At 40.2% G+C, this 24,806-nt stretch overlaps 1 protein-coding gene across 10 annotated transcripts in view; it reads left to right on the top strand.

Annotated features, from left to right (window-relative positions):
* Positions 1–24,806, top strand: part of MEGF11 (multiple EGF like domains 11) — a 284,475-nt gene that overhangs the window by 8,022 nt on the left and 251,647 nt on the right. For 8 of the 10 annotated variants that reach the window (XM_065688547.1, XM_065688551.1, XM_065688554.1 and 5 more), the window contains exons 2-3: positions 117–200; positions 8,559–8,713. The gene's annotated coding sequence lies outside the window, so the exon portion shown is untranslated. Of the gene's footprint in view, positions 1–116; positions 201–8,558; positions 8,714–9,599; positions 9,839–24,806 lie in introns of those variants that run through there. The other 2 variants (XM_065688548.1, XM_065688550.1) reach the window with 1 other exon arrangement.

Raw genomic sequence — 24,806 nt, forward strand, 5'->3', positions numbered from 1 at the left:
GCTCATTTAATCTAGTAAGAGACAGCCTGATTTTTTTATACTTTTATTTTCTTCATATTGATGCTTATTTTAGATATTTTTTCTGCTCTTTCTCTAATCCGGATTCCACATTCTAGGCTAGAGTGTGTGCGACTGAGGAAGTGCAAAGCACCGCTTGTGAGAAGGTGTCCCACGTGTTGGACTAGTGAGTGCAGCTGCAGGTAAGGGAACAGTTTCCTGCTGGTGCAAACTGAAGGGAAAAGAGCAGACCCAGTTCAGTGGCAGAACATTCTGTGCTGAGTCAGGTGATGTGAATGCTCTTTCAGATATGGCAGCCTACACCTTTAGAAGCATGTAAGGAAGATGGAGGGGCAATCTTGGATTATTTCTATCTTTCTGCTTACAGTGGAGTGAAGTGTGTTATTTTCCAGCGTATCTCACCACCACTTCTTTGTTTTCCTTCTGGTATGTCCCATCACTTCAGTTTCATTTTTGGAATTTTATATCTCTCATTGATGACTTCTGTTCCTTATCTTCCCTTGTTCCATTTCTGCTTCTCTGTTAGATTCTGTTCCCTTGGGTCTCTAACTCATGTCTCCCTATATGTCAGATTAAAAAAACCCATGAATTATAGTATGCAAGGCTGTGAAAGGAACTACAGAATATTTATGTGGTTGCAGCAGGCTGACCATTAAAATTATTTTATTTCTACAGCATTTCAGATGCTCGGCTTGACAGTTTCGTTTCAAAACTATTTATACTCATAAGCATCTGTAACAGCATTTCCATTACTTTCTTACATGATTTTTTTTTCTTATATTTTATCGAGTTAGCTTCTTCTATTCAGGCCTGATGTCAAACAATAGGAATATGAAGCAGAAAAATCTTTTTTTAAGAGAGACTTTAGCTTTTTATCTATTACGACATCTTTCTGTGTCCCAACATATTTTTTACCTGAGTCTACTTTTCAGCTTCTCCTGTTTATTTGATCCACTGGTATGACATGCAGAGGAGACTTAGATGAAAGTTTCACCTGAGGAGTATGCGTGCTCACAGCTGAGGAACCTTACTAAAGCTGCCCTCCTCATTATTCACCGAAGTCCTCTCGCTGTTCCAGATAGGGTTTCCAGAGGATGCCATGTGAAAGCAAAGGCTAAGTGTGTTGCTTTACACTGAAAACATAGAGGGAGTAGTTATTTTACCAAGCTAGTACTCATGCGCATCACAGTAGGCGAGGATGAAGAATGATTGATTTGATTTTCTTGCTTTTCTAAATATAATGCTGTCCAAGCATTTATATATGTGACATTCCATTTTTCTTCTACTTCATTAGAAGGAAAAAAAGGACCCCAAACCAAAATCTGCAGTTTTGCAAAGCAAACTGCAACTACCATAAAATTCTCGAACAACATCGTTGTATTAAATTCTGGCACAGTATGTATAAAGAGTTTGTGAAATATCATTCACTGAAGATCTGTAAGAACAAGTAATTAAATGTCTGTTAGGAGTAGTCTAGGTGTAACTTGCTCCTTGCTTCAGTAACCATATCTGTGAGTCCCAGGTTCTCCAGCCTAGCCAAACCGCTGTTGGCTGTTAAGATTTCTCTGCTGACCACCAAGCCCCCCTTAGTGTCAGTGGCTGATGAAAACATAATGAAGACAGTGCTTGTGATGATTTCATAAATTACAGTTTGGAAACCACTAAACATAATGATGGCTTTGGCTCACTCCAGCTTCATACTTCTGTGGTTCATTGCTGTTGTAATTCCAGGGTAGTGGTAGAGTAAGTTTGTGGTGATCTATGATGATAACTGTCTGAGCTACAGCCCTTCCTACAATCTCATTTGATTGCCATGGAGAGACTGCTTGCCCAGGAAGGTCAGCAGGTTGTTTGCTTCCTGTTCAGCTAATTGGCAGGGTGACAACTACTGCCTGCCAAGCAAATGCATTTGTTTAATTTCTGTTGGTTGTGGAGAAAAACTGCCAATAGACAAAAGATGCCTTTTTTAAAAGAGCTAATTTAGATCTAGGTGAACATGGGGTCTCCCCTTAAACCCCATAGTATCAGTATTAGCAGCTGTAAATGTGTACTAATAATATACACCCAAGCTCAGTTTGGATCCCTTTCTTTACCTGACAGTGCAGTGATAGGAGAGGGAAACTATTGATCTTAGTATAACATCGTCCAGAACCAGGTAAATTTGATGTTCAGTGTTATGTACTTAAAGCTGATGCCAATTTAAAGTGCAAGAATACAGGAGAGATGAGGAGTTAAGATGTGTGAAGCTGATGGACAGTCCCTTTGCACTTCTCTACACAGGGCAAATGTGAGGCCCAAGGGAGTCACTGCAAAGATTCTTGTTGATGTTCATGGGCTTTTGGTCAAGTCCTAGAGTCAAGATTTAAGGTGTTTTGACTTCGAAGCAATGGCTCTGATACAATGACATAATTTCTATTATTTAAACTGACGTGTTATTCATCATGCTGATCAGAACATGCTTTACATCACTGCGCTATTTCTGGGTTCATGGTGGCGATAAACAGTAGCCTTTGTCAGCCTGTGAAGTTGTACACTTCTTTCAGATGCTTCATTTAGCTTATAGAAGTGCTCTTTAAGTTTTAAAGGACAAAATTTATGTTTGTTTTTCTAATTAGAGATTACTGGGGGCTAATGGTATTCTAAAAATATAGGAATACTTTTAGTACTGTTTCATCTTTGCCTCTTTCAGAGGTTTCCATACTCTGCATTCGTATGTAATGAGCCTGTTGTTATCTCCCAGTAATAGAGGGCTATCTGTTTGGTATCCTTAGGATTTGCTGGTTTTAATTAGAATGGATTTATGTTGATTAGAGTTGATGGGACTGAAATGCCATGTAGTTATTAATTTCCTAGTTTTAATTTTGCTACTTAGTCATACATTACTGAAAATATCTTGGAAATAGATTTTTCCCCTTGTAAAGTGGCAAAACAAAGAAACAAATGCATTGTGGGTGCTGTGATTTTGTGGATAAACTGGCAGATCCTGACTTCTTAGATTCTGTGAATGCCTATTGAGCTGGACAAAAATGAAAATAAATATTTGCAGCTAAGTCTTCATAGATTTTCTTTGAAAACTGAAGTAAAACTGGTTGGAATTTTTTTTAAGCTTTTCTTGTTTTCTTTTTACATTTAAAATGTCAGTATAAATTCTTGGAATTCAAAAATTTGGAAGTGGTCATTATAATGTTCATATCTGTAGCATAGGCAGTACAGATCTAGATTCTGTACAGAAGTTAGTATTAACCAGCACATGGAATGCTATTGCTGTTTTTTGCAAGTAGAAATGGGATGCATAAAATAATTTGTGGTCCAGTCCACTAGTCATTACAATCAATGTAAAGATGTATCTTTCAGATTTCACTGTAACAGGAGATGTTTTATGTAGAATGGACTAGCTTTGTAGGCTGCTCATCTCTGCAGTGATGAATAAAAGCAGTAATAAAAAATCACAGAGCAGATGAAAGTCCAAATTATCCTCTTTCCAAAAGTCCCATGCTGAGCCCACTGATGATGAGGATAGCAGACTGCAGCACTGGTACACAAGTCCAGGTGGCAGGATTTTGGACCCTCAGGTTTTATTCCGTGCTTTAACATCACAGCTGTAGGCAGGTGCTTTTCTTCTATTTTGCTTTCACTCTTGTTTGCATTATTTTTTTTTTTTCTGGAGGTTGTATATTACTGTGACTATACAGGATAAAGGAAGTCCTGGTCTTAAGAGCTCTGGGTGCTGCCTTAATGCAAATAAATTATAGTGGCTAAAGATAAATATGGACATAGAAAAGGAGGACAGTAGAGAGGATGTTTATTTTCAGTGTTCACATTCAACTAGTTCCTAAAACTTCAGGGTAAAAATCCATTCAGAAATCTATCATAAAGATGAATTCACAGCATCTTTCAGCTTCTCCTTTCTGTAACAAAACCCATTCCTCACAGAATGCAAGACCAGTGCACTCAAAATGTCTTTTAATAGAAATATAGCAGAGCAATGTGCCTTCCACAGTGTGTCTGAATAATGCCAATTGCTGTAACAGTACATTTCATACAGATTTAAGTTCTGGCCGAAATACTATGTCTATCTGGAGTTCTGTCCATAATGTTATGTCTATCTGGAGACAGATGCTTGAAGAAAATGGGCTAAGCTTGATGATAAACTTGCCCCAGCATATTCAGGAGTACTTGTAAATAAGGTATAAATAAAGATATCACACAGACTTGTTTCAGAATGCCAACCACAAGAATTTCTATGTGCTTCAGTCCTCATTTTAAGCTTATTATCTGGTTTGCTGTCACTATCTGAATATTCTGGGCAGCTTTCTCCAGAGGGGAATTTCCTGAGGGAATGCAGTCTCCTGGGTTTCTGCGTGAGGGAGCAGAACTTCGGGGCACCTTACTGTATTGGTGTAGGCAGATGATGTGAATCAACGTTCTTGTTCAGCTGCTGATTCTATGCCCCTTTTTTGGTCTGTATGTGCTCATGGCTGTTCCAGCCTTTAGGTTTCAGTGAAGGAGAAATTCTGGTGCTTTGTGTCACTACGTCAGTATCAGCATGTTTCCAGTGTAGTTGAACTTCAGTTTAAGGAAATGTAGATGTACGGTGTTTGAATAATGGCTCTCTGGGTGACTGGACAAGCTCAAGAGACTGGTAATAGTCTATGCAGGTTTTAATTCACAAATACAGCTAATAATGTTCAACCTGGAGATGCCTGTTTGGTGGCTTGGAGTTGAGAATCAGTTAAATTCCTCCCATGCCTTTGATTCTACCTCAGCCAGTACTAACAGGAATATCCTGCAGATGCACAGGAGCCTGACAGATAAATTGTCTTTCAACTCTCAAAAGCAGAAGGTGAAGATGTGGTTGGAAACAGCTGGCTTCCTGCTTCAGCTGCAGTATGTGTTTTCTTCATAGAAAAATACCTACTGTTTGAGACTATCCACAATGGAATTTTCACTAGAAAGGCAATGTTTGCTGTTGACCTATATGACATTGCTATTAATTATGCATTGTATGTGCAGCTTTGCATATTTTTTTTAATTGAGAGGCCTCTTCACCTCTCAGTTAATGTGCATAACTTTCAATAAGATGAATAAGAATGTAGGTGTTATAAAGTGATTGTCAATCTATTTAGCTATCCTTCTCTGAGACTGAATTGGGTCCTACATGCTTAGTGTCTATTTGAATTGGATGAGGAGTTTCTGTATATTTATGCTAGTGTTATAGAGGATTAATGCCAGATTTCAGCCGAACGTAGTGCTGGAACATCTAGCCCAGGTCATGCTTGCCTAGGAAGGTTGGATCAGATAATCTTTGAGGCCCCCTTCCAATCTGGGATTCTATGAATGTTTTTTGATTTATTTTCTTTTTTCCATTATCTGTTCATTAAAAGTATTGGGATAATTTGAGAGAAATGTTGGATTTGAGAGAATGGGTCCATATCATATCCATATGATAAAAGGTAAAATAAGGTCTCTGGAGCAGACCCAAACTCTGAAGGGTGGCTAAGCTTTTTTTTCAGCCTTTGGATTGAGATGTATTGTACTTTTCCAACCTGGGTAGCTTAGTCAACAGTTCTGAGACAGAATAAAACAAAGTGCAGGTCCTATGAATGCAGGAGTTGCCTCCTAAGTGAGAATAAATTCTTGCAAATCACTATTTGGATAGATCAGGGAAGTCAAACAGAATCTGTGCACAACTGGCTCTAGTTAAGAAGGTATTTCCTACAATGCCTGCAAGGAATATGTGTGTGTTTGATTTGGACACTTTGTATTGGTAGAAGGGAGTTGTGTGTAACAGAGGCCAACACTATTATTCAGTGTTATTAATGATGTTGTCTCCTCGTAGTTTCACAAAAACTAGGAAACTAATAAATTTTACATATTGGAAAAAAATCACAGATAAATCAAACACATATATAAATTTTTTAAAGTATTTAATATGTGTTAAGAGGACAGAATGATGAATTCAATATTGAAAACCAATATCAGGTTTACAATTATGTACCATTTATCATCACTGATTGCACAGACAGCATATTATTGCAGGGAACAGAATGATGCATAAACTAAAATCCTGATTGGTTTTATAAAAAACAACTGAAAGTTCATGTTATATCTGCAAAGCTTTGTTTTTCAAGCATTATTTTCAATAATATTTTTTTCATTCAGATGCAAAATATGCATATTTAATTTCTTGAGCTTTAATATTAAATGTGTAATAATTTTTGAGGGTTGAAAACAGATGCCTTTGCAAACACTAACATGGTTCAGTGAGCTGCTGTTTTCTGAGGCCCAACCTCCCCTTGAAGAAAAAGGAATGTATGGAAAATGACAAAGTGGATAAGGACCTAGTTTTGAATTGGATATGCAGAAGCAAGCAAATAAAAGCAGTAAAAATGCTCTGAGAAGGTGGCTTGACTTTGAAGAGGAAGCATGTATAAGCGGCTGGTTCTTACTCAGCAGATCTTCTCCCAGGGTAAAATTTTTCTTCCCCTAGAAGTCAGTGGCAAAGCTACTGGTAACTTTGGTGCTTTCAACCTGGTGTGGTCTGCCTGTACTGAAGGACATACCTGCCCACCTTTATGAAAGAGTCGCTCTCCTTTAAACTCCTGTTGCCCAGCTGAGCTCTGGGAGAGGGAAATGAATTGTTCTCCAGCTCACACATTGCCAGCAGAATAATTAAGCAGCTTTCCTCTGCAGAGTCACTCTTCCAATGCACTCTCTCCTTTTTTGCCCCTTTTTTTCCTAGTTTTTTTAGCATTTCCATGTTGGTGCTCAGGATGCATGGGGATAACCAAAGATATCACTTCACCAAACTAAGGCTGTGCACCCATAACTGAGAATAATTTTGTCCTTTAGAATTTCAACAACTCATTCTGATTTATGGAAGAATCAAGCTAAGCTTGAAGATTCAGCTTGGGTTCACAGAGTTGTAACTCTGGGCAAGACTTGTTGAGTCAACAATAAGAAGAAAAAAGCCAAACTATCTTTTTATTTGTAAATGGTGCATTTTAAAAAGAGCACACTGAGCAAGAATCAGTGTGCTGCAATCTAATGCTGTTTATGCTGAATGTCTTTTTAGAGGGGATTGCATGTCAGTAGTCACCCTCAAATGTAAAACACTTCCATAGCCAGATTTATTGACATTGCTAATGTCTATCTACTACCCTTCAAGTAGAAAACCTTACTGCAGAGAATACCAGAACGATACTATCCAAACAAAATGACTGAGTTAGATGGAATTTGACATGAGAAAGGATGGCTGAACGCTTTGTCTCAAACAGCTGCAGTTTAATATCTTGGGGATTTTATGTCCAGGGCAGCCCTAGTTTGAGAGGACACTGCTTTGGAGAGTTCTAGAGAGAAATCTGAAAGACAAAAAAATCCCAAACTATAGCAGCAAAATGGCCTAATTTGTCTTCAGCAGACTGGTTTTGTGTCCAGGCATCTCAGACAGCATCTTACATTCTACAAAGAAAAATCAGTGAGGCTAAATAGTTCCCCAACTGGAAGCTGGTGACAAAACTGAGTTATAAACAATGCCATCAGTATAGAGCAACTGGTGTTTGTAATATTCTTATGCAAACAACAGAACCTAATTATCTTTATTTATTCAGTAAATCTAGTTCAAATTTGGTCTATTAAATTTTATTAAATATTGAAAATAACTTAATAAACAAACACGATTGCTAATTTATTATTGATATTCATTATTAGGGTGTTTGTAAAAATAATTAAAGACAGGTCAGGAAAGATGGGGATGAATTAATTTCAGACACCAGTAGTGCTGCAGATCGTGGCTAGGCTGCCTTAGCCATAGCTAATGAGGAAAAATAGCCTCTGGAGTTAAGGAGAGAGCTGGGCTTGCAGGGGAGAGGTGGAGAAGGCAGCATCCACTCTGGCAGCATCCACTCCATCACCATGTGCTCCACATTTCTGCTCTCCTGGTTAGCTGACTGCAAGATTTTGGGAAGACTGCAAACCAGGACAATGCAGTAAGGTGCAGGTTTGGAATATGGAGATAGGAAAACAGTGGTGGGAGTGGAGAGGGGTTTTGGGAGATTGCAAGGAGTCCTTTAAGGAAACAGCATCTCAAATCTGGCCCAAACTATCCATTTTGAAACTCTGCCATCACCTGCAGTCATGTACTGGCATTTTACCAAGAAACACACAGTGCAGGACAAAGGATTTTGGCAGTTTCCTATGTACATAAAATATTGTACAGTGTGGGAATTCATCATGTGGCTTGCAATGACAAAAAAGTTCTATTAGCCATCTTGGTACATGATCAAAAAGGGACTTGGTCTTATGTTCCTTACATACTGAGATGATGAAAAAGGAGGAACTCAGCCAATATTACTATTCTCATTAGAAAATAAGAAGTAATAGTGCATAGCACAAATAGAGCATTTCATCTTGAAAAAGACTGCAAGCATAAGATAGGTGATTAGGAGCTAAGTTAGTGCAGCTGCTCAAATCACCTGTCACAAGCATTTGATCTAATTATTTTATGATTATATATTTGTAACTTCTGGTGTGTCTTTCAGGAAGAAAACGACAATTGTGCGGTGTAATTCCTCCCCTGTGAGAAGCTTCTGTGAGCATCGAGTTGCACGGAGCCACCCTAAAAAGCAGCAACGGAGCAGCCCATTTGACAGTACAAGGGCAGATGCTCTGGACGGTAGAGGATGCTAGAGAAGAGGTAATTTTTCCTTGGCTCTTTCCTCTATTAGCATCCCCTCAGCCTTGCCTGCTATCAGCTCTAGCCAGCTCCTCCATCCAGGGGCTGCTTCAGGCAGTCCGAGAGCTGCGTGTGTTTCCCTATGTCTACACGCCCCTATTACTGTGCGTGTGTGCAGGTGCCTCGCTTTGCAACTTGAAATGGGTCCAGAAGTTTGCGTGATCTCCTGCTAAGCACATCCGTGGAGTTGGGTAGCTCTTTGCTCGGTAGTTCCCCTTCTTTCAGCCGCAGGAGGCAGGAACACTGGGTTTTTCCCATCTCTTACCCTCTGCTGAGCCGCCGAGTGTTTCTGCCTCAGCTATAGTTTTCTTCCTCATTTCCACATGCACGGCTCAGGCGGCAGCCTCTGGATGCCGGGGTATCGGTCTGATTCTTTTTCATTTTAGTCTATTTAAGGTATTCTAATTGAATCTGGCTTAGGAAAACAAACCCAAACCAACACACAAACCCTAAGGCTTCAGGACTAGATCCGTCTTCCCCCAAACAACAAATGGTTAAAGAACGAGCTGCCAAACCAACCATCACCAAACGAATATGCCAAAAAAACAGCGTCAGCGCTGCAGGAAACGGGAAAGTTTCCGCGCGCAGAAGCTAGCCCCGGGGTACCGAGCGTAAAAGCAAGATCCAGGCGCTGGGAGCGGAGCGCGGCCCCAGCCTAGCTGTTGCGGGATTGGGGCTGCACCGGCTCACCCAGCCCTGCACCCCGGAGCGACAGCCCGGGAGATGCTGCTGTGGACTTGGCTCTGCGCTGAGAAACGAATGGCTTCCGAGCCCCCACCCCCTTCTCCTCCCTCCCTCCTCCGCCCTCCCCCGGGTCCTGCGGGGAGGCGGGTTTAAGGTGGGTCGTGTGGCAGCGGTAACTTTCCTAACAGAGCCAAAGAGGCTCGCGGAGTCCCCCGCAGCAGCATCATCTCCCCGTCCTGGGCAGCGGCCCCGGCGCGGCGCACCCGTGCGAGCGCCCCGGCTCTGCCGTTGCAGCCCGGGCTGCCGCTCACCGCCTCCTGCCGCCGCCTCTCGCAGCGTCGCGCTGCCGCCGCCGCAGACCCGCGGATCCGGCCCCGACGGCGGGGCTGTGGTCCCGCCGAGGTAGGTGCGAGTCGGGACAGGGGCTGGGAGTTGCGGGGAAGGCGGTGCCGGAGCCCCAGTAACTGCAGCTGCGGCTCCTCACGCCCCGCTTGCTCTTGGCGCTGTTGCTGCGGGGCAAGGAGCTCCCCCTCAACCCTTAGGCTGCAAAGGAGGAAGCCCCCTTCCCTGCTCCTCCTGGAACTGCCCAGGCACCCAGGACGAGCCGGGTGGAGGCAGTCTCTCTCCAGCTTTCCGTTTCTGTCCGTTACCTCGATCTTTCTTTGAGTTCTCGTTGGTGGTTTTGGAAGTGCTGATTTACGACATTCATGTGTGGGTAGTAAGACCTTATGGCTTTATTAGGGCTCTCCCGTACCGGCGCTTCTCTCACAAGCCGCCTCCCCCTGCATGGTTTAGTGGGGTGTTGTGCCCGCGCAAACTAACTTCTGGCTGCAGGAGGCAGGTTTGGTCCCCGCGTGTCCCCGACCTCGGGTTGCTGCCATGAGAGGGCAAGCGAAGTTCTCGGGCTGAAGCCTCACTGCCCGGGTTGTGGAGGCTTCCCCTGTGTGTACTCAGCAGTGCTCCCGACTAAGATTGTCTTTGGAGCAGGGAAGGGCACAAGGGAGAAGTTGTAGGACACAGTGTGTAACCTTAGTTTCTTGCGGTTGGGGAGCTGGTGGAATCTCGCTGGTGCTACTCCCAGCTGCCAAACATTCCCTTTTTTATCATTTGAAGGACTCTGGCCATTCTGCCAGATGGTTCTTAACAAAGAGAGGGAAGTTTAGGAGTATTAGGACATCAGGTCCCAAATTCAGTGCTCAGCTTGGATTCTCAGGTGATAGCACAACAGTGCTGGTGCCTATGTTAGTTAATATTCATTTGCAAACACTTGGCCCGGAATGGTGGGCAGAGGATCAGTGTTCTGTGAAACCAAGGCAGCCATTTCTCAAAGTATCACAGGGACTGGAGAGTTAAATAAACCCTGTGATCCCAAAGTCCTATGAAGGCTGGGGTTAGCCTCCACCCAGCTGGAGGAAAATCCAGAGTTAAATTAAGTCTGCAGTTCATATCTTTATTATCTCCTGGTTTAGAGCACAAATATGTAACAAATACATTAACTAGAATGTAGCAGCCTGTCTACCTTCAGTATTCTATTAGACTGGGGGTAAAGGGAATGGGGACATGGGACTGTCCTCAGTCATGCTCTGTCCTGTGTTATGGTAATGGGTATCTCAAGTCAGGTGGTTGGATGTTATGTCTCTTAACTTCACAATAAGAGGCTAAGTGATGCTGTGAAGGTTTTTCTGGGATAGCCAAGCCTCAGTCTGAATCCTTCCCATACTTGAACACCTCTTAGAGTGCAGCCAGAGCTTTGCTGTCCCACTATCTCTTTGGACCTTCCATACATGTCCACTTTGTTATTAAATCCCATAAATTTTCCTTCTTGGAGTAAGGTCTGATGGATGGATTCCTTTAGGTGCATTGCCTTGCTTATAGCAGTGCTAAATAGAGGTGAGTAAATCAACTAAACAGTCTCATTGTAGGGTTGGATTTTATGTGATCTTTTACAGGCTGAGGATCTGGTCTTGCAAAAGCTTATGAACAAGTTTGTGTTTATGGGACCTGCTCTGGAGTCTGTTATAGTCAGTGTGAGGCACCTGAAGTGGCTTAGTGCAATAAATACATGTTTAAGGGTAATTCTGTATGTTTGCAGAGCTGGTTTCAATGCAAGTGCAGAAGTACTTCTCTGTTGGGCACAACCTCTGGAGGCTTCCTCACTGTTCAAATTGTTGAACTTAGTTTTCTTTCTTCTTCTTGTTGATATCTGAGTAAATTTGTAACAGGATTGTAAAAGTTTTACAGTGAGTGTTCCAGCATCTGAAACGTTGAAAATGGTTGTGTGGTCACTGCCTGTTTTCAAAATGAAATGTCAGTGTTGTCTTTCTTACCAGTCATCCACCATCTACCTCTTCAAAATTGCTTTTGTTCATAAAAACTTGGCTGAGGTAAAATATATGCTCTATGGCTGCTTTATGTTGTTCTGGCTTTTGCTTATTGAAAAGGACACAGTTGATGTCTTTTTTTTTTTTTTTTTTGCAATTAAATATAAATTTATAGTCCAAAGTATCAACTAGAAGCCAATGGTGCTCTCTTTCAAAAAGTGGCACATTTGCTATGAATGGGACATTCAGCCATTTTCACTTTGAATAACCCATCATACATTCCATGCTAGCCAGCAGAATTAATATCTAAGTAAACGCATGCGTCAAAAATGTAAGTCCCTGGAAACAGTTAATTATATTGGAACTGTGAATGTACCTTCAAGTACAGCCTCTATAAACCACTTTTCTGTAGTATGATCACAATTCCCTGCAAACCTTTTATCCTTGTCTGTGAAATAACTTCTGATTCTGTGCTTCTGAAAAGCATGTGCTTGGTTATTGTTTTCAAAACCATGTGGTTTGAGCTACTATTTAAATATCATATTTACAATGCCACTTTGGTTGTTGAGCTTAAAAAGAGAAGTGCTGCATTCCATTGCATATTGAAAAGCTGCTGTATAATTACTACTTTTTGCAGTACTGCTGTGCAAATCTCTGGGGTGGAAATTTAAATGGAGACTTTATACAGTTCACAGTTACTTGATATAAAAGCTATAAACTTTTTCTTCAAGTGTGGAGGCTGCAGGCATTGGGGAGTGGGTAAATGTGGTGCCTGCACTAGTTTTTACATTTGATTATTCCAACATGTGTGCTTGCTAGTGGGCTTTGTGTTCTTCCAGGTGCATAGAGAGTATGTGGTGGGTTCCCACAAAACATCCATCTGTACCACTGGGGGTTTGAACTACCTGTTTGCACTTTGTTCTTATTGTCATCTTATGCAACTCTCAGTTCTGGTTGCATCTTGCAGAGGAGGGCTGGGAGGCACAGGCTTGCTTATATTGTTCTGCTCTCCCTTGCATAGCTGTGTAAAGGAAATTCTGACACTGTAGGTCAGAGTCTAGTGCAAATCAAAGCCAAAGTATCTGGGAATTTCTCCACTGATGGTGATGGACTGTAGACTATGGGGTAGTAGTTGCAGGTTAGATTCAGGGCTCTCAGGCTCTCCAGGATACCCTGCCTGGTCTCTAGTTGCTGCTCCACCAGCATTCAGTTTTCCTGTGAGACGCACATTTTATCTGGTGCCCAATGCAGAGATCTTGTTTTAACTCAGGTGTCTCAAATTATCCTGTTTAGGTAACTGAGTCTTTCCCCAGCTGTCTCACAGGGACTAATAGGTAAAACCTGGGATCATGAAAATGGTCCCAATTACCCCTGGGAGTAAATGAGTTACCCCTAGAAAGGGTTGTTGAGATGTTAATGGAAAAGATGAAAAAATCAACCTGATTGTTCTGTACTGTGCAGCCTGACCATGCTGCAGCAGCGATTGGTACTTTTCTTTGCACAAAACTGATAGAAACCTCAGTGAGGAGGCTCTGTGTGTTAAGGAGAGAGATAAAAAAGCCTATAGAAAATTAAAAGAGTTACTCTCAAAGGAGACAAATCCCAGATAGAATCGGTTTTAAAGTTTGTCAGATGAATTCAGCCACATGACACTCCTATGTGATTCCTGCGGGTGATGTACAACTGGTGTATGCGTATAGAGAGGAGGAATTTTATTTAAGAGTTTACGAAATATGATCCTTACCTTAGGGATTAAAGGTTATGTACCAAATTCATGAAGAGACAACACAGCACAGCCTTTGGAAGATCGGAGTCAGTAGCTGTCAAACAGCAGGCTACAGCCCAAAGAATGTGAGCTATTCAATCAGGATGTCAAAAGAGAAGTCCAGAATTCCCCAAGATTAATGTTTTTACAAACACTTGTATATGAACAGTGGTGCTGAGCCCTTCAGGCAGTTTCTACTGTCTGGTTGCTGCTCTGAAGGGAAAGTATTGAAATTTGTATGAAAGCTTCTTTCTGAGAGAGGAAGAGAGACAAGATGAAGGTCACTGCTTAGCCTGCTCACAGAAATGCAGCAGGAAAGAAGAGTACATCCAACTTCCACCAGATTGCAAACAAGACTAGAACTGGTAGGCCTAACTTTTTCCTTTGCAGTAACTGACGCTGAAAAATTCTCCTAGTAACAGCCTGACTGTAAAGGCTAATGAATGAATAGGCATGAGGCTGAAATCAGATTCACTGCCTGGAAGAGGAGTAAGACAGAGTAGCTGAGTGAAAATAGTTCTGTGCTCTAACTTCATATACCTAATTTTGTAGGCTTTTCAACCCAGAATGTTTTATGAGCACTAATAGTCACTGAAAAATATTTTAAAGGGTTAAAAAGGCACCAGAGAACTGTCAGAATATGACAGCTTAAAGGTTATCCAAGAGTGAAACTTGTGAACAAGTCCCTTTTTTCCTTCTTTTTTTTAGTATATATATTTAACTGGTACATATGACTGGAAATGGGTCCAGGTTCTTTGAAGTTCAGCTATGCAGCTGAAGTTTTCCTTAACCTTTTTTCTTGGATTCCTTGTTAAGATCTAGACTTTTGCTGACCTGTTTTTATCACAAGTCTTAAGGTACGTGATTTCTTGTGAGGTTTATGGACTGTTGTGAATGTGTGGAATTCTTTCTCTGGAACAAATAAGATAGGAAAAAGCTATAGAGAAACTATAAGGAGTACTCACAGCTGCTCCTTATAGAGCCAAAACAAAGAGGTAAATTAAAAGCTTGAAAGCTCTTTAGTTGAAGCATGTAACCTATTTCTGTAGATTGTACATCTAGGGAAAGTGTTTCGGGAGTATATTCTACTCTTTCGTAGGGTTTGCATCTTTAATACTCACATCTGGTTTTGAAACAAATACTTGAATAGTAAAACCTGTTACTTGATGCAGCCATTTTAGGATCCTTAAAGGTTTTTCAGGGGTTTTGGTACAAATATTTCTCCCTTCTTTTACCAGTGTAAAATATGGAAGTATACTGATATAAAAAGTCAGTGTAAGCATGAGGAGAATCAGGTTCTTTATCATGCTTATAAAATCTACCAAGTGAGAGAAGCATGGATGATTTGTAAGTAGTCGACTGGCATATGGTACCATTATGATAACATCATGTTCACAGCACTTTCCAGATTGATATACAACCTTTCTAAAATAAGCTCGGTAGAAAAAGAAGAAATAATGTAAAGTCATTTAGCAGCCAACATGCTTTTGGTAGCAGCGTAGGACACTGGTAGGTGACTTCACTGACACTCAGTTTGTCAAATGAGTTGCGCATCATAGTCTAGTACCTACTTGACAGGCAGTTGCTCCAGCAAAGTGCAGTTGCACTTTGTACACCGGGGTCTGATTCATGCTTTCTTAATTTACAATAAAATTCTGCATTCATTTTCATTCCAGGCAGTCTCAGTGAAGTCATGGGGGTTAGCACAAGGTATAAAATTTGTTTCTCAGGAGGAAGTCCAGTATTAAGCTCTTTGTTAGCAGAATAAGGAGAAAGGCTGGGGTTATCTGGGGATGGAGACTGAATTATACTCCATTTCTGGACAGAAATATCCAGACTGAGATTGAAACTGTCTCACTGACATGCTGTGTCATTTATGGTTCTCAAGGAACGGTAAAATCTTAAATATTCTTAGAAGCAGGAGCTTTGACAAGTCAAACTATGACAACGTTTCTCTATTCAAAGGGGTTTTATCTCCTGCCACAGCTAGCTTATTTCTCCTGAAGAAAACAATGATATTTTAGATGTCATTATTATAGCTTAAATTATACTGCTGTTTGCCTTCATTTAAATGTTAAAGGTGTAAATATCTCTTTAAAGAAGTCCTGGCTGATAAATTTGAATTAGTATTAAATTCTGTGTGCTAAAATGGATAAAGCAAGTCAAACCCATTAAAGCTACAACACATACTGTGGCTCAAACTTTATGTCCAGTGTAGCAAAGTTCTTCATTGTTTCTTCTCTTTGTTTCCTTTTTTCCTCATATTTCAGGTGGGCGTTTTAGCAAGCAAATGGGGCCAGTCAGTTATTTTATAGATACATTTCAAGCCTCAGAAAATTTACTTCTCAGTGTTATCGTGCATTGTCTTCTACAAAACACTGTGTGACTAGTCATGAATTGCCTTCTGGCTCTGCCCCCTTCCTCCAAGGAAGTCAAGGTAGTTCTTGGTATAGTGCTACTCCTCAATATGAACCAGCAGACCAGGCCAGACCAGGACTCTGACTTTTGGTTTACTCAAACCTTGTGAGATTAATCCCACCCATTCATAATAAGGCCTAATTTCCATTTTATTTATAAAGAGAGGAAAAACCTTAAAACCATTATTGTAAATGAATGAATGAACAAGTTCAAAAATGATAATTTATAGCTCTGAGCTTTGGTTTAGATAGGATGGGTTTTGATAGCTGTAACGTTGAAGCAGGACAGAGCTGTGCATGTATCTCATATAGTGATGTTTTGCTGGTTTACTGTGAGCTTTCTCTGAATGAGGGGTTTGGGATGTAGCCCTGACTATTACCATGTAATGTTACAACAAGAAATATTGTACTTAGTTATGTAGAATTGTGCTTTGAGGAGCAAAGTACAGTAACTGCAGTCACTGACTGGGACTACTCATAATCACTTTTCCAGAGGAGTAAAAACCCCTTGAAAATTAAGTACTCCAGCAAATCAGTCTTTGGTGCTGGTAAGTGTGAATTGTAGGGAGTTCTTTTGGTTTGGAGTCTTTGGTGGCATTATAGCTGTCATTAATTATGTATTATGTGTTTGAAAGGAAAGACATCAGTAGCCTGTAGGATGTATTTGCACAGTAATTGAGGATTGATTAGATGCAGCCTCTGCAGTGAGGGCTACTGGGAATAAGTCACAGAACTTGCAATAGTGGGAAATTATATTTACAAAACAGTCATTTATAGTAAACAATGATGGTCAAATACACAGAAAGATTTGTATGCTGTGAATGGAAGGAGCCTCATTTGCACAGTGCTGCTTGTTGCAGAAGGGGATCCATCCACCTGATACCTAGCACTGGATTAGAAACTCGAGGGCAGAAGTTGTGATTTGTGTCAGATGAGGTCTGTTCAACGACAAAATACCATCGGCTGCCTGTGGTTAGAAGATAGAGAAGTGTCAGTTAATACACAGGTGAGTGCAATGGATGCACTGAGCAGTGGAGGCAGCTGCTACAGCCATTCCAACCCACAGGAATTTCCAAAAGTTTTATTTTTTTTTCTTAATCTTTCTCTTTGATTTATGTTGTATCACTTTGGCTGATAGAGATGTAAGTGAAACTTATTTCTCAAAATATGTTCCACAAGATTGTTTGTGAATCGTCTGAGTGCAGGCTGGAAACTGAGCTTGTTCCTCTTGCTCTGGCCTGTAAAATGCAAGGAATGTGAGAACTCCAAACAGTGTTGAACAAGAAAGGCAATGGAAGTAGCTTGGCAGGCAGAGATGCGTGGGTAGGAATGATAAAGGAAGTCACTTACATAGACAAAAGAGCAACAAAAATCAGTAAATAAACAAGATGGGACAAAGAGACAACTAAATACAATTCAGCAACAGATAAAAGGCTCACCCAGAAATCACTGAGTTAAGTAAGAATGGTGAAGTGAGGACTCGGATCTGCCTATGGTGTGCAAAATCATTTTGCTTGACAGGAAGACTGAGAGAGAGAGAGAGAAAGTTAGGAAGCTGCTGCACTGATTTCTGCCCAGCATTTAATGCTGATGATTTCTAGATAATAGAGGCAGATGTTTTTCCCTACTGTCTTGTTTTCCTGCAGGTCTTTCTTTTGTCTTATCCTCCTCAGCATTCTTCTGGGCTGGTCAGATTATTTCGTACTTTTCAGCTAACATCTTGGACATCTGTGTGTGGATTAAAAGAAGTCTTATGTGGTGCCTGTCATGCAAAAAAATGCAAACAACAAAAAACTTGGCTACAAATAAATATTTTACTGCATTAGCATAACAGCTCATTATTCATTGCAAGGAATTCAAAATGGACAAAGAATTCTTCTCATCTAGCTAGAACTAATTATTCAAAGACATGAGATAAGAGGCTGTTTGAAAATAGGATAAGGTGATCTTCACGCCATCCTCCTTCATACTGTAATATATGTAATAGATTTAAAGACTTAAATCTATACCATATATGCCAAAAATATAACATAGCCCTTGTGCTGCTTACTACTGGATTGCAGCACACACTTATAACTTTGCTGTATGAAGAACATCACTTTTTATTGTTCTAGCCTCTGTCAGAGCTGAGTTTCAAACCTGAACTCACCCAAATGCACAGTGTTGGAAAGCACTAGCAGTTGGGAGGTTCACCTGCAATGAAGTCTTGCTGTTCTTTTGAAGATGAGGCTTTCATCAGAGATATATAGGACAGGAAGTTTTGTAGGACAAAATAGTTGCTTGGGATGTCTTTACATAATATATAGACCTTTATTCTGCTTGAGAACTTTGAGCACTTTAGTAAATTTGATATTAAGTAATAAATGCTATGCTTACTGTTGTTTATTGCATAAATCTACTGCCAGAAAAAGAGATGTGTTACAGAATCAGGAATGGTGAAGCCTGTTCTTGGCTTTGTCAAAGACTGCTTCTAATATCAGTGCCTTGTATTTTCTGGGAATACTAATGCTCCTGATATGTTTTGCATCTTAACATATTTGTACATCCTCTGCAAGAAACTGTGTAATGTTGGGTCACATGTGGCAGCGTTGATTCTACTCAAAGAGCTGCAAAAGATGAATGCAAACACAAAATAATTTTACTTATTTTAAATACTGCTTGCTGTGATCAAGTTGTAAGATATGTATTCCTCTTTTCTTGAGATGGGACAGGATCTAGTCTTGAGCCAGTGTTTGAAGTTAGCTACCCAGGTGTCTGTTGCTTCAGCTTTTGGAGTGCTTCTGTAAGTAACAGCCTAACCCAAAAGCAGCTGGTGCCAATGAGTGTGTTTTAATGAACTTAGAGGTTGGGCCTAAGTAAAAGACACTATGTTTGTAAATAGTACTCATAGTGTTATTCAAATATATTTAAATTAGATAAGATTCTGTGGCCTGAATAAAGCCCAAAACAATAAGAAACACAACAAAACAAAACCAAACAACTTGTTTTAAAAAGCAGCATATAATAAAACCCCAAAATGCATTTTGAATGTGTAAATTCTGTGACTGTCATTGAGATCTATGATCCCCTGGTCAAGCCACTTCCTCAGGATAAATGCTCTGCTAATCAATATCCAAAGAGAAAGAAATGGGACTAGCAAATGATGAGGCACTCCTTGGGTTTCTCCACTGACTCCCTAAAGCTTCATGTCAAATACAGTAGACAAATCTTCACATCTAAATAATTCATCTGCAAATGGTAGGAACAAGGCGGGGGGGGGGAGTGTGGGGTGAGAAAGTTATTCCATGCAAAAATACAATATGCATTAAAATGAATCAATTTCCTCCTGCTGGGGAACAATCATTTAGAAAACATTTTAATTACCAAAACTGAATAATGGGATCAGTATTTTTGAGAAGGTTGGATTCGCCCTACTGAGCACTGGAGAATCCTCTTCACAGGAGCCCATAAAAACATTGCTGTTTGCAAGTTGCTACTTTCAATCATGATACTTCTGGGGAGAAATCAGATTTTTTCACAGCAGCTTTTAAGGCAAATGTTGAGTGGACAGCAGGCATGTGTTAACCACTCTGTGCCTGAGCACAGCTTTGCATGCACTCCAGCACTTCTTTCTTTTTTTCCCTTTGGATTAGAATTTATTGTGCGTTACTTAACATATCTGAAATCAAATTTTCAAGCCAAAGTGTTTGGCTGCAACAACAGACAATGTTGTAATGTAATGTTGTAAAAATAGCATTCTTGTGTCTATATTCAGCCTAGCAATGAGTAGAAACTTGCAGAAATAAGCCAGCCTAGTCCGTTGTCCAGGCTAGAAGTGGTGTCAAGGGGAATGTTCACGTTATGTTAGGTGTAATGGCTTTGACATTCAGAATTTGCCATGGAGGAGCCTCTCTAATGCGTAAGGGTCTTGGTCTCCAGCTCTGGTTTCATGAGGATTTGTCAGAGAGCTGAATGTTAATCAGAGACATGACTCACTAGTTGCAGAGCAGATGGTGACCCCCAAGGAATAGCCGTTACCTGGCCATCTGGGAAAGTTGTAGGAGACTGTAATAAAAAAATGTGTTTGCAGCAGAAGTTTCTTCACATACATGGGATATATTTTAGTCTAAACCAGTTTTTCTCTTTTAATTTTTTTCTTCTATTAAGCTATGGCAGCTTTGCTTTTTCATAAGCATGGCATGGCAGACACATAGTTGTGTTTACTCATTTTGCTTAAGCTTCTCTGGGTGATGGATAACACTCATGCAAAGATGTGGCTGATAGTGTTTAAGATCTGTATCCTAACTGCACAGCCCTCTCATAACGTCCCGTGACTGATGATGTAAAAGGTCTCTCAGAGTAATTTCACAGCAAGATGAGAGAACATTTTGTATGGTGAAGCTGATTGAGAACTGGTACTACAGTATGTATTAGGGAAGGGAAGCCATGTTTTTTCAGGGATGTATTGTAAGTTTTTTTTTTTTTACCAGCACTGGACGCTGGTCAGCAAAAGAGTTAAATGGTGACCTTAGTGCCCGCTGAAGACAAAGTCACATAAAACTTTAAAGGTAAGAATACACTGAATAACTTTGCTGAAGCTGCTCTGCATGAGTTGCAGGAAAATGCGCATTGAGGTCTTCAGTGTGTGCTCAGAGTAAGCTGTATCTCCATACTTTGCTGAATCAGGATATTAAGTTAGCAAAGAAAATTAAAACAGATTCACTGAGAATGATGTAAATCTTTATGTTCACAGTAGGGCACACAAGCAAAGCTGAAAATCCTAATAATAAAAGTACTTTGTCACTTGTGGAATGAGCAAAGTTCCCAAAATGGTTATTACATGCTGTATTTTCTGTTTGGGATTATTGAAATAGAATTACTGAGAATTAAGTTGGATAAGAGGCATTTTTGTTTTTTATTTTTATAATTATTCTGTCACCCACAGAACTTTTTTTTTTTTCTATCTTGGAATAGCCTTGGTTGGTACAGAAAATTGCTGTAGGATAAGTAAAACCAGTCTAATTGAGATTCATAAATCCCCTTTTTAACAAGTACAATTAGGAATAGTTATTATAGACCAGCTGGAAAACATTAGGGATAAAAATTTACCATAGGAGTTTTTTTATGTGCTTGAGACACTGCTTGATATCAAAACCTAAATGAGATCACCAGAGAAATGAACTTGCTATTTAAAATCTAATTTGTACACAGAAAGCTAATTCTGATTATTCCTATTGATAAAAATTTTATTATTAGGCCTTGTGAAAGTGCTTGTTTTTAATGGAAGTGTGACTTTTACAATGCTTTTCCTACGATTAAGATATGATAAGTAGCAACTTGATTATAGTGAATGCATTTTTGTCCAGTGGCTGTGTAATAAACTCTGGTGATAGTCAATTCTGTTTTCTATTACGATCTTTGAAAGCAGAGAAGTTCATTGGGCCTAATTCCAACCCAATTCAAGTCAAAGGAATTGTTCAGTTAGTGCATTTGGGAATAACTTTTTAGGAACCTAAGCACAGATTTTCAAACATACTAACATCCAGCTTGATGCCTGTGGAGGCAGGAAGGAAGTGGTTTCAATGAGACTATCTCCCACCAAGGGGCTCTCTACTGGAATGGAACAATGTTGCAATGGCTGTTCTGGGGTAGATCAAAAAGTCTTCTAGTCCCGTATTTGGTCTTCAGCTGTGGCTGGCAGTGGTGGCAAACCCACACCAACACTTCCCAGAGTGTTCCCCCAGTTTAGTTTTCCTGGGCTTTTCCTATAGCTGGTGCAGAGAAAGAGAAGCTGCTCCAGTGGTGGAGGCCAAACAGGCAAATTTATTAAGAATTTATTAATATTTTTTATTATTGTACTAAAGAAACCATCCTAACAAATAAATTTCTGTTGGCTCTGTTTAATCCTCAATCACTGTTCAATAGAAGAAATTATGATAAGTGGAAAATTCTTCCTCAACCTTTTGGCTGAGTTTTCACATTACTCCTGTTGCAATTCAGGCTTGATTTTGGAAGTGCTGTTGTGACAGAGAGAAAGCTTTTAGCGTATTGAACTGAGTGTTTTAAAACAGCATCTCATCTGTCAACTTTGGAGTTTTTTTTTTCTCCTTATTTGTGGTTAATTGTATTTTCCTCCTGGAAAATTGGACAGATCAATGTAAATGAAAGAAGATTCTTGTTATTTTTAGGATAAATAGGTAAAGACTTTTTAGCCGTAATAAGCTGTCTGTGAATAATACAAGTTGAGGATGTAAATTCACTGCAGACAAATGGTTTCCACCATTGATACATTTGACATATTTATTATTCATCTAATTAAATCGTGCACAGAGAGCAGGCAGGAACCTACAGCGTATGTGGGTGTCAGATGGATATTTAGTACATGTCTGATGAAGATCAGGTAGTTTGCATCACACTGTTGATTTGTTATGATCAAACAAAACATATTTCTGGGAGTTATCCATGCCCATGGCAAGGGATTGGGACTGGATGATCTTAATGTTCTTTCCAATCCAAACCATTCCATGATTCTATGTTCAAGAGAAAAGAAAGTGACTGAGCCAGATTCTATTCTACATAAGTTTGAGTAGACTCAGTGATGTTCCTGGGAGGGTAGGGGTGAAAATATCAGAAGAGGTCTGGAGGTGTGTGGTGCTCTTGGTGACTGTAGGACACCCTGTGCAATTCCACAGGGAGTCATTAGACTGAGGACAGCAGTGACTGACAGAACTGAGTGTTGTGTTGTGTCCTGTGGTAGGGTTAGGATGTCACAGTACTTTGGAGATTAGAGATGAGTAGGACCCCAGGGAAGCTGGTGAGGAAGGCCAAACTGTACGTGAATTATGTGGCACTTTATGTTTAAATAATCTTTGTAACAACATGCCAATGGAGGCAGACAGAACTTCTCCAGTTTCCGTCTTATTACTGTTAGGGTGGTGAGGCACTGGAATGGGTTGCCCAAGGAAGCTGTGGATGCTCCATCACTGGCAGTGTTCAAGACCAGGTTGGACAAAGCCTTGGGTGACATGGTATAGTGTGACATGTCCCTGCCCATGGCAGGAGGGTTGGAACTATATCATCTTGAGGTCCTTTCCAACCCTAACTATTCTATGATTCTATGATTATTTGCACAAAACCCAATCCCCACTGCCTCTTTTGTTCATCCTCTTTTCAAATACCTGCAACAACAATCAGTTACCTAGCAGGGAAGAATTAGGCTGTCTCCTTTTTGTCAGTTCACTCCTAAAACCTTTTTCATTGTGAAGTATAAGCAAAGGGAAAGATCATTTCTCTGTCTGCTCTTCGAAAAGTACAAGGCAATTGGTTCCAGTGTTGCTCCCCTCTGGCTTGCAGCAAAGGGAGGGAAGGTTGGGTATTCTTTGGCTGGCTTTTGTGTGTCTGCATGTATAAATCAGGTAAAGCCGAAGGCTGTGACATAAAATTCACAAAGAAGAAGAGTGCAGGACAGCAAAGAACTTGTTTATCAATTCATTTCTCCCAACTTTGTGAATAGGGTGCTTTTATTTGTTATATAATCCAAGTGGCTTGTACTCAGTCCAGAGCCATTTATTTGAGGCAATTAATTACCAGTTGTTATTCCTTCCAAATTTACTTTTTAAAGAATTACATTGCCAGCAGCATTCTATTTCTGGCAAGACTCATGTAGTGCCAAGGTTTGGGGACACACATCCTTATGTGTCAAATCCCTGCATAGCTTACTCAATTCCTTGTGGAATCCTGTGAAGATAGTTAGCACAAGGATAAATACCAGGGAAAACCTGTGCTTGCCAATATTGGAAAACAGAGATGTAAAGACTTAGCTCATCAAGCTTATAGCTGTCTGGAACTCCAGAAAGTGAAGTTATAAATGCAGAGATTTTCTGATTCCCAGCCCTTAATTATGTGTGATTTATGGCACTGAGTCAGAAGAGAGAGTTTCAGGGAAGTGCGGTTGGGACTGGTGAGGGCTTGTAATATGGAAACTGACATTTGGAGTTCCATCCCACTAAAGCAACTGGTATAAATGGGCAGATACAAGATGCTTAAGATGATCTTTTAGCTCATCATCAATCAGAGCAGTAACCAGAAAATAGAATATTTATGATTTAGACGACTGTGATTAGTGTTTAAGAAGAATGATCACAGATTTCAGAACTCTTGGAGATAGAAGCAATCATTTCTGGTGACTTTTGTTTACTACATCCAGGACTCTCCAGGGTTCTAGTAGGATTTCAGACCTTTTGATTACTTTGAGCTGTGATGTCTTGAGAGTGTGTGAGCCTGCTTGGTTTGCTGGACTATCTGAAACTGTAGTCTTCCTTTCTGGCCTTGCAGCTCCTGAAAGGCACATTGCTGATAAATTTATAATAGTTTATACTAGTATGTTCTTTTATAGCTAAACAGCTGATGTAATGCAGCAGAGACATCACTAACTTTAGCGAATTTAAACTACTACGGCAAGACAGCATGAAACTCATCCCATGATTTGATTTTGCTGCTGTATTCTCAATCTGGTTAGGAGATAACTCGATAACATTTTCCAGTCAGCTCCAAATTAAATGCAAAATCTTTGTTCCACTGAATAACTTCGAAATTAGAAATAGCCAGAAATATCGTTCCCCGAATGTCCTGTGCCTGGAGGAAAATTATTGACACATACAAGTGCTGTGTTTTGGGCCACTGGTAAAAGAATGTAATATGCCTTTGTTTCAGGAAGTACACCGATTTAAATCTGAAACTTGAGAGAACCTCTCTCGATTCACTCCCTTACAGAAGCTCGCAAAGCATTTCTAATTTTTAATCTGTGTTTTAGTCTCCTTTTTGTATGAATCCCCAGCCTATTACTGGGTATTTGTCAAAAGAAGTTGTACATATTCCTATAGTTTGTG

The sequence above is a fragment of the Lathamus discolor genome, chromosome 8 (genome assembly GCF_037157495.1).
Source record: "Lathamus discolor isolate bLatDis1 chromosome 8, bLatDis1.hap1, whole genome shotgun sequence".
NCBI classification, from domain to species: domain Eukaryota; kingdom Metazoa; phylum Chordata; class Aves; order Psittaciformes; family Psittacidae; genus Lathamus; species Lathamus discolor.